Raw genomic sequence first — 15370 nt, forward strand, 5'->3', positions numbered from 1 at the left:
GAAGAGCCATAATCACTCACAATGGCCTACTCTTTACAGTGATACTTTATAAAAGCAATACAAGAAATTATTCATTTCAGGGGTTTAAATATTTACAAGAAGAGCATACTTGAGAAAAGAGCATGAACAGAAACTGACAAACTGCAAATAAATAGAAAGAAATATATTTTCAACTTCACTAGTAACCAATCTAAGAAAAGCAGTTAGTAATTTTTTCCTTGAGTGTAGCAAGGAGTTTCTTTATTCATGGTGTTCAATGAAGCCAAGTTTTCATATAGTGCTGGGGAAGTCTAACCTGCTTTTAATTTTCTGGAGCCAAAAGGTATTAAGTCTTAAAAATGTTCATTCTTTTTGGCCCTGAGTAGAAAGCTGATCAACTCAGCACTGGAAAGCACACTAACCCAAATGTCCAGATAAAGATAAATTGTTAAATTGTGGTATATCTAAATGGAAATATACTACAGCTATTAAAATAATGTTTAAATAAATTTGATAAGCAAGAAAATTTTTAAAGTTTATAAGGTATTTTGTTTTTTTGGGTTTTGTTTTTTTTTTGGCCATCCCCTGTAGCTTGCAGGATCCCAGTTCCCTGACCAGGGATTGAACCTGGGCCCCTGGCAGTGAGATTGCAGAGTGAAAACCACTGGACTACTGGGGAATTCCCTATAAGGTTTTAAACCATGATTTAGACCTGTATATAAGTATGATCTCAAACAGAATATATGTGTGTGTGTATCTATTTATATATATAAATTTGGAATTAAATATTTTTTAAAACTCTAACACTGGTTATTTTGAGGCAATATATTAGCAGATGATTTTAAAGTATCATTTGTAACTCTCTTTTATTTTTATTTTTTTTTTACCATGAACATATGTATTTAGTTTATAATTAGAAGACAGATCTTTATTTAATCAAAAACTATTCCAAAACTCTAATCACACAAAACCTATCCAACTTCATTTAATCATGAAGCCTATGCTTATGGTGGAGAAAAGGATAGACAGAAGTTAATGTATTGCTTGTAAATGTAGCAAAAAGGTGCAATACTTTAAGTTTTTGTTTTAAGAACAGCCTTAAAAAGTGCAAAACAAGCATGCTGCCTCAATACTGAAAAAGAACATTCACATCCAAGTCCACAAGCAGCATGTGTATGTACTACTAATAATTTTCCATATTATATCAGAGAAAACAAGAAAAACATAATTGCGTATATAAACTTCATTGTAAAGGCAATGTATATATGTGTCCTTGCCAAAAAGTTCTGAATGTAATTAAAAATGTTGCAAAGCTAACTAAAGCATTCAGGTCTCTTTTGGACAAAAGACAATTACTAAAAATATCTAACAGATATGGCTGGTTACGTTTTTAAGAGAGAGCTTACTTATATGGCTACATGGTTTTAGGAGATTTTCTTCTTAATGAAATTTAGGTTTGAAACAGAATTTAAATGATATTCTGCAAAAGAAAGTTCAGATAATTGTTACAGTAAAATATTTTATACTTATGTAGACGATATATGTTTCTAGATATCAAAGTAATCTCAAAACCTCAAAAACAAGTCTGTTATGCTTCTCACATATCACCTTCATTGCTCTTTATTTTAGAAATTAAAGTCAGTGGGGGAAAAACACAGTTGTAGATCAGGTTTTAATTCCTACTTAAGAAACTATTTCAAGATTCTTTCTGCTGATTCCTAATATTTTCATGACATGACCAATCTACAATATTATGAAGTGACCATGTTCAACATCACATGGGCCTGATAGAGTAAAGAAAGCTGACAAACAAAATTTCCAGCAATAAATGAGAGAATCTGACCTGACTAAATCTAAAATGCATTAAAAGAATATAGCCTATGTTGAATACAGATGCAGTATGGAAACACTTTTATGCTGGGACCCTATATAGAATTAACTGATAACAATTTTAATGCTCACAGTAGGAATCAATATTATTCCCCACCTCTACAAAGACACTAAGGGAAAACTTGATTTCCTAGACACAAACTCTCTGAGAGTCATAAGGATTCACATCTGCTTCTTTTAACCATCCTCCAAAAATATACCCAAGATCAAAGGATGGGAAAAAAGATTCCCCCTTTCTCCCCTTATGAAAAAAAGTTCTCTTTTTTTTTTTTTTGCGGTACACGGGCCTCTCACTGTTGTGGCCTCTCCCGCTGCAGAGCACAGGCTCCAGACGCGCAGGCTCAGCGCCATGGCTCATGGGCCCAGTCGCTCCACGGCATGTGGGATCTTCCTGGACCAGGGCACGAACCCGTGTCCCCTGCATCAGGAGGTGGACTCTCAATCACTGCGCCACCAGGGAAGCCAAATGTTCATTTTATTTATGTTTTGGGAAGGGAATTTGTTGCCAGGAAGTAAATAATAACATAAAACCAGTCAACACAAATATTTAAGTACTGATATTAAACACTGTCTTTTTGGACTGTTTTGTAAGTTTTGTGCCTTAAATTAATGGTTATTGAAGCCAGTTCAGTGGTATCACAGAGTTATTTGAAATGGTATACAGAAAAGTCAATGGAATCATCTTTCCTACAGGCCTTTTAAAGTAGACCAGCCAGGTCTTCCCTGGTGGCGCAGTGGTTAAGAATCCACCTGCTTGGGCTTCCCTGGTGGCGCAGTGGTTGAGAGTCCGCCTGCCGATGCAGGGGACACGGGTTCGTGCCCCGGTCTGGGAAGATCCCACATGCCGTGGAGCGGCTGGGCCCGTGAGCCATGGCCGCTGAGCCTGCGCGTCCGGAGCCTGTGCCCCGCAACGGGAGAGGCCACAACAGTGAGAGGCCCACGTACCGCAAAAAAAAAAAAAAAAAAAAAAAAAGAATCCACCTGCCAATGCAGCGGACGCGGGTTCGAGCCCTGGTTCAGGAAGATCCCACATGCCACAGGCAACTAAGCCCGTGTGCCACAACTACTGAGCCTGCGCTCAAGAGCCTGTGAGCCACAACTACTGAGTCCACGTGCCTAGACGCCATGCCCTGCAACAAGAGAAGCCACCACGATGAGAAGCCCGCGCACCGCAACAAAGAGTAGCCCCTGCTCACCACAACTAGAGAAAAGCCCGCGTGCAGCAACAAAGACCCACTTCAGCCAAAAATAAAATAAATTTAAAAAAAAACATTCACTAAAAAAAGTAAAATAAAGTAGACCAGCCAAAGAAATTTTGAGAAAAAAGAACAAAGCTGGAGGCATCATGATCCTTGACTTCAGACTATACTACAAAGCAGCAGCAATCAAAAGAGTATGGACTGGCCCAAAAACAGACACACAGATCAGTGGAATAGAATAGAGCGCCCAGAAATAACCCCACACACATATGGTCAATTAATCTGTGACAAAGGAGGCAAGAATATACAACGTAGAAAAGACAATCCCTTCAATAAGTGGTGCTGGGATAACTGGACAGCTACACGTAAAAGAATGAAATTAGAACATTTTCACACACCATATATAAAATAAACTAAAAATGGATCAAAGTCCTAAATGATATTTATTTGGATCTGTCTCCTAAGGCAAAGGAAACAAAAGCAAAAATAAACAAATGGGACCTAACTAAACTTAAAAGCTTTTGCACAGTAAAGGAAACCATCAACAAAATGAGAAGACAACACACTGAATGGGAGAAAATATTTACAAATGATATGACCAATAAGCAGTCAATATCTAAAATATATAAACAGCTCATACAGCTCAATATAAAGAAAAAAACCAATCCAATCAAAAATGGGCAGAAGGCTTGAACAGACATTTTCCTGAAGAAGACGAGATTGCTAACAGGCATGTGAAAAGATACTCAACATCACTAATCAGAGAAATGCAAATTAAAACCACAATAAGGTATCACCTCACACCTGTTAGGATGGCTATCACCAAAAAGTCTACAAATAACAAATGTTGGTGAGGATGTGGAGAAAAAGCAACCCTAGTACACTGTTGGTGGGAATGTAAATTCATGCAGCCACTATGGAAAACAGTATGGAGGTTCCTCAAAAAACCACCATATGATCCAGCAATTCCACTCCTGGGTATACATCTAAAGAAAATGAAAACACTAATTCAAAAAGATACATGCACCCCAATGTTCATAGCAGCATTATTTATAATAGCCAAAATATGGAAGCAACCTAAGTGTCCATCAACAGATGAACTGATAAAGATGTGGTATATACATAAAAACACACACACACACACACACAAAAACACACAATGGAATATTACTCAGCCATAAAAAATAATGAAATTCTGTTATTTGCAACAACATGGATGGACCTACAGGGTATTAAGCTATTAGGTCAGGCAGAGGAAGACAAATTCTGTATATTATCACTTATATGTGGAATCCAAGAAATAAAAAAGGAATGAATATAACAAAATAGAAACAGACTCACAGATATAGAGAACAAATTAGTGGTTACCAGTGGGGAGAGGGAAGGGAAAGGGGCAAGATAGAGGTAGGGGATTAAGAAGTACAAATTACTATATATAAAATAAATAAGCTACAAGGATATACTGTACAGCACAGAGAATATAGTCAATATATTATAACAACTTTAAATGGAGTATAATCTATAAAAATATTGAATCACTATGTTGTACATCTGAAACTAATACAATATTTTATTTTTTATTTATTTTTTGCGGTACACGGGGCTCTCACTGTTGTGGCCTCTCCCGTTGCGAGCACAGGCTCCGGATGCGCAGGCTCAGCGGCTATGGCTCACGGGCCCAGCCGCTCCACGGCATGTGGGATCTTCCCGGACCGGGGCACGATCCCGTGTCCCCCTGCATCGGCAGGCAGACTCTCAACCGCTGCGCCACCAGGGAAGCCCTAATACAATATTTTAAATCAATTGTATTTCAATTAAAAACTAAAATAACAAAAGAATAAGACAGAAGGAAAACAAAGAAAGAAAACAGACCAGGCACTTGCCTGCCAAACAGTGAATATGGCCTGCTCTTCTAGGATCTTAAGCCTAAGCCTGTGTCCTCAGACTACCACAGGTCAGAGTCACCTGGAGAGCTTGTGAAAACACAGATTCCACCCACTACACACACGCTCTCATTCCAATTTGATTCAATCAGTCTGCAGTGGGGCCTGTGAATTTGCAGTTCTAATAAATTGGAGTGATGCTGATGCTCCTGGGGACCAGTCTTTGAAAACCACTGACCTAGGCAATTCAAATTTGCTCTGAAGAGACTTATTTTTTTGTACCTTTTTAAAAATTTAGTTTTTACTGTAGTTGATTTACAATATTGTGTTAGTTTCAGGTGTACAGCAAAGTGATTTAATCATATATACATATACACATCCATTTTTAAAATTCTTCTCTATTATAGGTTATTACAAGATATTGCATATCGTTCCCTGTGCTAGTCAGTAAATTCTTGTTTATCTATTTTATATTAGTAGTGTGTACCTGTTAATCTCATACTCCTAATTTATCCCTCCCCCCACTCTTTCCCCTTTGGTAACTATAAGTTTGTTTTCTATGTCTGTGAGTCTGTTTTGATGGGACTTATTTTTAATTTCAAAGTATATTTTCTCCATGAAAAAGTGTATTTTTTCCATTACTATTAAATATCATTTTAATGCAATTATTCATTTATACCCCAATGATGCCTATATTATTGTTTTAAAATAACAGTGAAACTACTTTTTTATACACAAAAAATAGGACAATTATTTTCTGGATTAGTCACCACAGAAATTTGTAAAAAGCAAAAGAAAATAAAATGCTTAAAAGACTAAGGATAAAAAAAGAAAAAAGAAATTGGGAAGTGGAGTCATTTCTAGCTAAAATGGAAAGAATTTAGGCACTGAAAGATGGTATATACTCATAAAACTAAATAGCCTACATCAAATGTTTTCCAAAGGCCTCTTGCAGATCATTAACCTGAGCTGTGAAATATAAACCAAATAAACAAAAAGGCTAAAATTTTTAAGTATGTGGCATTACTGGATAGATGATGAAGACAGGCATTATTTTAGTTGAACTATTAAATAATATTTCTGTATAATGAATGAGAGGTTTAATTAATTTCTAAAAACTATTTAAAGATTCAATTCTGGAAGCATTTGGGTCACTTAAAATATGATATAAATATTCCATAGAAAAGTATTATTTCACTGTGGATAAAAATTACTTCAGCACATTACCTAAAGTAACAAAAGCATAGATTATATGTCAATTACTTAAATTGTCTCAACACATATACACTTAACCCTTGAACAACATGGGTTTGAACTGTGTAAGTCAACTTATACGCTGATCTTTTTATCAATAAATACAGTACTACACCATCCATGGTTGGCTGAATCATGGAACCGAGGATATGAGGGCCAACTATGGGACCTGAGCATCTGTGGATTTTGGTATCCATGGTGGGTTCTGGAACCAACCCCCCACAGATAAGGAGGGACGACTGTATTTAAATTGTCACCAAGGCTTCCAAGTATTACTAAGTATAGTATACAAACAGCAACAAGAGACAGATGAAAGTTACAAATGATATTAAAAAGAAGTGGATAGTGTTCGCTGGAATTATAAATTGGATTCATGATAAGTGGTCAGTTCCAATAATTACTAAATGCTCTCCACCCTTCAAAACATCCATTTTGAATTAGAAGTGATATTATAATCAGTTGTTTTCAAAACAACAAATGCATCTGCAGTCAGTAGAAAGAACACAAGCTCTAAAATGTTCAAATGATACTGATGCTCAGTCAGATTCACAGTCAGCCACCTACCACAAGCTCTTTGCCTTTCTGAGCCTCAGTTTCCACATCTGTAAAGTGGAAATAAGGTCACATACCTCACAAAGTTTTGTAAGGAGGTTTATAAAATCAAAGTATCAGCACTGTGCCTAGCACATTGGAAGTGCTCAACAACTTCATTCTTTCAACTAATGCTTGTTGAGCTCCTACTATATGCCACGCATTGTAACAGATAACAGAGATAAATCAAGGAACAAAATAGAAAAAAACCTTTGCCTTCGAAAGGAGCTTACCTTCTCGTGTTCATTTCCTTTACTTTGTCTTAGGCACAGTGCTGTTTCTTTGAGAATGAATAAACATGCCCAGAACAGGTCAAAATACTCAATTCACAGAAAAAGATAACACTAGGGTAATCGTGTAGCACATACATTTAGGAAAATAGAATATCCTATGAGAATGCATGACATGAGGTTGGAAGACAGAAAGGGAGAAGAGAGTAGGCATCCCAAAAGAGAATTTTAAGTGAGTCTTGGGAAATATTGAGAAACTGACAGAAGAGATTTGTAGATTTTAGAAAAGGAAATATTATGAATAAAGGCAAGGAGGCTAGAAACCCCTATAACCCAGTGTTGGGTAACACTGAGTAGTTCAACATGGCTGGAGATTCAAATACGAATTAAGAAAGGATGGGAAATTAAGAAGGAAATCTAGTCATAGTAAGTCTTTACCTACTAAGATGAAGAATTTATATTTAGATTAAAGGAAATGGGAAGTCAAAGATATTTGAGAAGGTGTGACATGATGTGGACATTTAAAGGATTTCTTTGCAAGAGGCATAAAAGACAGATTGGAATGGGGGAGAAAAGCCAGGGAGACTAGACTGAAAAAACTGAGTAATGTGCTTCAGAGCACAGTTTACCAGTAAGCTAACAAGGGGTGGAATTAGAGATTTCCAAAGGTATCTCTGAGTGCACCTTGATGACACAGCAACACCAAAAGCTGGAGAGGGCAACACTGCAACAACCTGGCATGAGCCACACTCTCATTTTCTCCACTTGGCTCTATCCCTCCTGTACTGGTTCCACTCCTGTCCTCTGCTTGTTACCAATACTGCATTCTTAATACAACCTACCTTATCCACACATGCCTATCATCACCCCACCCATCCTGACTATGACCCAAATCAAGCAGGCAAAAAATGTGACAAATTGGGCAGCAAGGACCACCAGACCCCATCTTTTGCACTAGCCTGGCTCAAAATGAAATGTGATAATTTGGGAGAGGAAAGTCAGTTTAGGACTCACAGTAAGAATTACTTTTCAAAATTCCCTTGACTTATCGAAAGCATTCCTTTTTTCTCTCAGTGCTTGGTTTAGGAATCTTAAAAGTATAATAATGCTTCAGATTTAGGTATCAGGAATCTGATGGATGGTAGAGGAGGAAGATCCTAAGCTCACTTCCTCCCACAGATACACCAAAAGAACAACTCTCTCTGGGAATGACCTGAAGACTAGCAGAACAGCTCTTCTATAATTAAGGCTACTAAACAAACAAATGAACAAACCACACACACATTGAGACAGAGATGAGGGCAGAGATGTGGTCTACTCAGGACCCACACCTCTGGTGGGCAACCCACAAGCAAGAGGGAATATTACAAACTCAGAGGTCCTCCCTAAGGAGTGAGGGGTTCAAGCCCCAAATTGGGCACCCCAACCTTGGGCACCAGCACCAGGAAGACGAGTCCCCTTAACTGGTTTCGAAAACCAGCAAGGCTTATGACCAGTAGAGCTGGAGGGCTGTAGGAAACCAAGACTCTGCTCTTAAAGGGCACGTGCACACACTTACTCAATTTGGGTACCAGCCCAGAGGCAGTAGATTGAAAAATGTCTGGTGCTCTAGCCAGCCTGCCAAGACCACCCCAGCATGCCCACCCCACCCTCCAGCTCACACCAGACTCCAGCCACTGCCCCCACCAACCCCAAGGCAGCAGCCCCCAACTGCCTTGGGAGAAGCTCCAGCCTGCACTGGGCTCAGGCTCCAGCCCCAGCCCCAAAGCAGTGGCACCCAGTGTGCACCAGAGAAGCATCAGCTCATAGCTGCTTCAGCTACAGCCCTTCCACCAAAGCCACCAGGTACACACAATTTGCACAGGGACACTCTTCCACAAAGACACAACTTCAAAACAAGGAGAGGTAACTGTTTTGCCTAATTCATAGAGACAAACACAAAGTCAAACAAAATGAGAAGACAGAGGATATATTCCAAGCCAAAGAACAAGACACATCATCCAGACAGAAAAATCAATAAGGAAACACTGGCCTTAAACAACATATTAGATCAGATAAGCTTAATATATGCAGAACATTCCATTCAAACACAGAAGGATACACATTCCTTTCAAGTGCACATAGAACATTCTCCAGGATAGATCACATGCTAGACCATAAAACAAGTCTCAATAAATTTAAGAAAACTGAAATCATATCAAGCAGCTTTTCTGACCACAAAGGTATGCTATAAATCAATTATAGGGAAAAAATGGAAAAGATACAAACATTTGGAAATTAAACAACATGCTACTAAGAAAACCAATGGGTCAATGAAGAAATCAAAGAGGAAATTTAAAAATACCTTGGATGAATGAAAACAGAAAACACTAATTCACAAAGATACATGCACCTCAATGGTCACTGAAGCATTATTTACAATAGCCAAGATATGAAAGCAACCTAAGTGTTCCTCAATAGATGAATAAAAAAAATGTGGTATATATGCACAATGGAAGATTACTCAGCCATAAAAAAAAATAATGAAATCTTGTCATTTGTGACAACAGGGATGGTCCTAGAGGGTATTATGCTTGTAAACTAAGTCAGATAGAAAAAGACAAATACTGTATATTTTCACTTATATGTGAAATCTAATAAATCAATGAACAAATATAACAAAGCAGAAACAGACTCACAGATATAGAGAACAAACTAATGGTTGCCAGAGGGGAGGGGAGGGGAATGGATGAAACAGGTGAAGAGGATTAAGAGGTGCACACTACCAGTTATAAATGTCACAGGGATACAATGTACAGCACAGGGAATACAGTCAATGATATTGTAATAATTTCGTATGGTGCATAATGTAGAAAAATATTGAATCACTATTTTGTACACCTGAAACTAATATGGTATTGTAAGTCAACTATACTTCAATAAATTTTTTCTTAAAATGATTCAGGCATTTTTCTAACCTGGCAGTTAGACATGCTAATTTGTTGGCTGAAGGACATCGCAGATTAGTAGAGAGAATCTTTGTCATGAAAACATCTGAGAATACCTGTCTATGAAAGACTTTAGTGAAGAAGAAAGGATAATTAAAATTTTTACTAGAACCTTCTGTATATTATAGTCTGTAAGGGGAATGAGAATGCTTAAACATAGTGCTAAGGAATTATGAGTACTATAAACTGAAGAAAGACTTCACAATGTTTTTGGATAATTTAAAACTAATTTTCACCTTATAACCAAGATACTAAGATTTTTTTATTATTTATCCTACATAAAGAGTTGAAATTTTGTAAGTTCGTTTTGTAATGGAAATGCAGCTGTACTCATCTTCTTCATTCAGAATGGCCATAGATGGAATAAGTAGATTTTAGCAAAACAAATTAAGGAGTATTTAATTAAGGCTTATCAGCACAAGACCCTTGCAGATGTGATCAACAGGAAATGAAAAGGAATAAAGCTCAAATCAGTCAAACACTGGTTGTTATTTCAGAAAACAGCTGGGGGCGGAAGAGTGAATGTGACTAGAATAAGTTTTATCTTTTGATTTCCCTTATAATCCAAATATTCTCACCAGCAAATATAATTCAGAAACAATGAAACCTGACATGGAATTACACACAATGAGACTGTGGAGGCTTTGAGTAAAAGAGGGGAAAGATAATATTGTCTATGTGCTCTTCATTCTATGACAAATTGCTTCATTAGGATAGCAACGTTTTTCCCTGATAACTAAAATATATTCACTGTAGAAACTAAAGATTAATACCATGAAAAAAACCAGAAATCATCTATAATCCCACTACCCAATAAGTACTATTAACATTTGGTTTATTCTCCACAAATAGTTTCTATGCATAGACTGGATTTTCTTCAAAAGTAGGATATTATTTTGTAACTTACTTTCATTTTTTTCATGAACATTTTTCCATATCATTAGTCTTCCCAACAACCTCACATTTTGATTTGCTTTCCATGTTTGTTAATTGTGATGTGTGAAAATAGAGTAACTTATTGCTATACTGTGTATTCCCTGATTAGGAGGTTAGTATACCTCTCCCCTAAACCTTAGAAAAGTCTTTCTTTTTCTTTGTGAATTGCCCATTTATGTCTATTTTTCTTTGGAGATCATTTTTATAGAGGTGTTCATCTAGCTCTCATTGCTTTTTATAATATATTTTATAGGGCATACTGGCATTTATAGTATAGAGCTTACAGTTTGTCTTTTAATTTTGGTTATGGTATTTCTTGGCAATATTTTTCAAAATGGCATTTTTGTGATTATAAAAATAGTTGCTGTAGAGTATTTGAGAATATCAAGAAAAATAAAAAGCTACAACTCTACCACCTTAAAATCTACTTTTTTCTATGTGCTATATCAGTGGATTTACCCATTAATACAAACAGGAACTTGTATGCAAATGGAAAGCGACACAGTCTTGTTCAGTGTTTGTTAATTTAGAACAATGCCTGATATACAGTAAGAGCTTACTGAGTAAATAATATACCTATTTATTTCAAAGTTGCATTTTACACATTCAAGATAACAGTATTAAATCTTGCTCTTTTCACTCAATACATTACAAGGACCTTTCTAAATAATGAAATTTTTTCAAAACTATTTAGGAAACTGAATTTTATCAAAGCAGGTATATAATACCTTAATTTGTCTAAATATTTTTCTATTGGGGGCTTTATTTTGTTTCTAAGTTTTCCATATTACAGATAACACTAATGAACATATTTATAAATCTTCATATGGAATTCAGATGATTTCTGTAGGATATATTTCTAGACCTAGGATTATTGAGTCAAACTCTACAAACATTTGCAGGTTTTAATACATATTCCCATAGTACTACCTCTAATAGTTGGATGGATGCACCCTTCATTGAGCAGCATAAAAGAAGATTCCATTAAGGCCACACTCATTTATGAAACTAGTCCCACTATAACTTCGTACTCTAACAGTGATACTAGTTTTGTGAAAAGTATTGTTTCTATAACTAAGATGGTTTTTGAAATGAAATAAATCCATCCACAGTAGTAATGTCCATCTAAATTATCTGAGGCAAGCTCAAACAGATGAGTTTATTTGGGAATAGCAGAGGAATTGAAATTCACAACGCGTGAACTATAGCAAGCGACAGGTGAGTCCATTGAGGGTTCGGAATAGGCTGTGTTGATGGGCAGGGCATGTAAAGAGGGGAGAGTTCCATAAGAGTCTGTTAAAGTCAAAACAAATTGAGACCTGCTTTGAAAATTCCCTGAGCCGACAAAACCAGTCTAGTCATACAAGCAAAACTCAATTCAGCTCATTTTTTGCAACCAACCCGACCTGGATCATTTCTTCATTTCTTGCTCTGGAAACCATAAGAAAAAACTTTCCAAGACTGATATGAGGCAACCTCTGATTAACGTCCTAACATTTAAGAAATTTCCAATTTATCAATTTCTGTAAATCAGGCATTTATGGGAAATCAGTCTCTCAGTCTTTAAGTTTTGTTCTTCTAAAGGCACATGCAGGAGACTTTCCATTCTATCCATTTTAGATTGAAATTCTTTCACAATAGGAAGGGGAAAATGTTTTAAGAGAATACACTCATAACAAGCCCCTTCCAGGTGATAAGGAAATCTGCTCAGCTGCTAATGCTTTGGGTTTTGAGAATCCCCAAATGATCTTGTTCGTAGCATTTTCTTTGCTCTTCCCTCATTAAAAAGACTACTTTCAACTAGATCAGACAATAAGACCTGTAATGAAGGCTTAAATATGTGGACATTTTTACCTCTTAATTTTTAAAGTTAATTCTAAGTACATTCGTCTAACAGGTGAGTCATCTCTGTTCTATTACAAATTATAATCAAATTCTGAGCATTTCCTCCATTTTACTGATATCAAAATAAATGATATCCTATTCAAATTCTATTTAGTCACTAAGCAATTGTATTGAATAAGTATTCAGTTCTTGGTATGCAAAGGTCAAACAGTCCTGACATCCTGTTTTAGACTGCTTAGATTCTCCATCTTTTTCATACAATTTAACACGTGTTAAATTGGCAGTTACACTGTTACTTTTTAAAACTCTAAAACTTTTTGAACGTTGGAGAGTTGTTTTTCAACATATATGGCATGATTTCCTTTTGATAAAAACAAACTATCTCAATGTAGGTATGCATTTGTAAAGGGAATAGAAGAGTCCAGAAAGAGCAGACATTACCTTTTGGGGTAGATTGGAGTGAGGGCTTGCACCTGGGCACTGAATGAGTTTACTGTTACAATGACCATGTATTATATATTGGCTCTAAACAAGTCACCAAATATCTTTTTATGATGGTACTCCTCACAGAAATGTGACCTAGCCTAATTTTAAAATAATTATCTCCTCTGGAGCCACTTTTCTGATACAGTAACATTGGCGGATAAGGAGCCCCCTATCCTTGTGGGTCGTCTTTCAACGTTGATTAGAGTCAGAGGCTTGCTCTCAGACTATGGAATTGCTTTTCTCCTTGGAAAGAACTAACGTGAAAAGAAGCAAGAAGAATCTTTGGTCTTATTTAGATAACATTCTAAACACCCGAGTTAACATACCCCTATGATTAAGAGTAGTTTAAATACATCATTTCTGAAGGCACAGGAAGCCCGACCCTCCAGAATGGAGGTTTCACTAACCAGCCAGATGTCTCTCTGCTGTATATAGTAAAGTATAATTACTTATTTTATAATGTAAGATAAAGGGTGCCCTAAACAACAATTAAGTTCTGCAAAGCTAGTGTTTGCGGGGAAGAACGCGGGCTTTTTGGTAGCGCTCCTGTAAAAACTATTTCTGACCAAGCTCCAACACAAACACCTTTTTCTTCCTAAGGAATCAACCCGTGGTTTATTTACTGGGTTAAAATTTCAACCCCCATTCTTTTCATTACCTTTGAGACGGAGCCAAAATTGCTTTAAACTGTTCGATTTCACAATGAGATGACAAAGGGTGTGTGTGCATAATTTATCTTTTCACAAAACCCAGCATTCAGGATAGATAAAATAATCCCTCTCCTGAAATCAAGAAACTGAAAATGGTGTAAGATTCTCTCTCTTTTTTTAAGTTCAGCAAAAGCCCTAAACTCCAGTTTTGAGGCACTGCATCCAACCTGAACACAATTACTGGGGGAGGGAGAGGAGAGAGAAAGAGACACAGAGAGTAAAGAAACAGAGAGGAAGAGAGCGTGGGTTGTGAAACGGAAGGCAGGGAAACTGTCCAAGAGGCTCGCTGGTTCACCCTTACCAATTCCTCTCTGGGCACACATCACAGCATGATGATCACAAGTCCCAAGATGCAAGAGAAGAACCAAGCACAAATCCGGAGAGTGGAGGCGGGTTATGCTTCTATGCCAGCCATTTGACTCTGAAGAAAAAAAAAAAAAAAATCACTTCTCAGACAACTCCCAAGCTCAGCTGCCGGAGCGGGAGCCCCGCCTGGGCAGAGCTGGCAACCCCTCCTCACTCCTTTCCTTCCCGCGTTCCTTCTGCCCCTGCTTGCCTTTCCGCCGGGATGCAGAGAGGCCGGAGCTCCAGAGAAAGGCCAATCGCTCGCCGCCTCACCTCTCGTGACGTCAGGGGTAGAGGGCGGGGCTGGCCGCCCGGGGGCTTCCCAGCTACAGCTGATGGACAGAGATTCCTGTCTGCCTACGGCAGTAGTCTCACTAGACCAGGACCTGACTGCTCTTGGGGTTTGGTTCGTGCTTGTGTCACTGAAATTCTATTTAACAGTTCACGCATTTACCTAGACTTGAAACGCTTGGCAGTTATTTTTTGGAGGGTAAAGGGGTCAAATCTAAACTTAATATTGTTGTTGTATAGCTAGAAAAGAAGTTGAGAAAAAGACCACAATTCTGATTTGGCTTTTTTTCCTCACTCCTTGACCTTCTATTCCCTCCCTCACCCGGTGTAATGTGGCTTTGTCCTGCCATGGTCTGCTAGGTTAAAACTCACAGCTTTTAAAAAAAAAAATATTACTCCTAAGTAAATTCCAACAACCCATCTGGTCTCTCAAAACTTCCGACCGACTAAGTGCTGTGAGAAAGGGAAGGGCATGCAGAGAAGGCAGAACCAACAGTGGCAATAATTTGGACCAAATAGTAATAATCACTGGCTGCCAATTGTTCTCTCCCACAAAGATAAAGGAGGGGCAAATCTCTCCACAACTCTATTTTGTATCTCTATCTTCCGTTTTCTCAAATGTTTCTTAAATATGTGGCAGAAGTGAAGAAAACTAAATGACCTTACGAATGTTTCACGAATAACAAAGAGCCCATCAGGACGGACTGATGGAGCTGGGAGACTTGCAAACTCTCCCAGGCCAGG

The 15370-nt window shown here is 37.5% G+C and overlaps 1 protein-coding gene across 2 annotated transcripts in view; it reads right to left on the reverse strand.

Moving 5' to 3' along the window:
- Nucleotides 1-14673, reverse strand: part of ATP10D (ATPase phospholipid transporting 10D (putative)) — a 128691-nt gene extending 114018 nt beyond the window's left edge. For both annotated transcript variants that reach the window (XM_081235500.1, XM_081235501.1), the window contains exon 1: nt 14292-14673. The gene's annotated coding sequence lies outside the window, so the exon portion shown is untranslated. The remainder of the gene's footprint in view (nt 1-14291) is intronic.
- Between the last annotated feature and the right edge of the window lie 697 nt (nt 14674-15370).

The sequence above is a fragment of the Mesoplodon bidens genome, assembly GCF_964165515.1.
Source record: "Mesoplodon bidens genome assembly, chromosome: 1".
Classification (NCBI taxonomy): Eukaryota; Metazoa; Chordata; class Mammalia; order Artiodactyla; family Ziphiidae; genus Mesoplodon; species Mesoplodon bidens.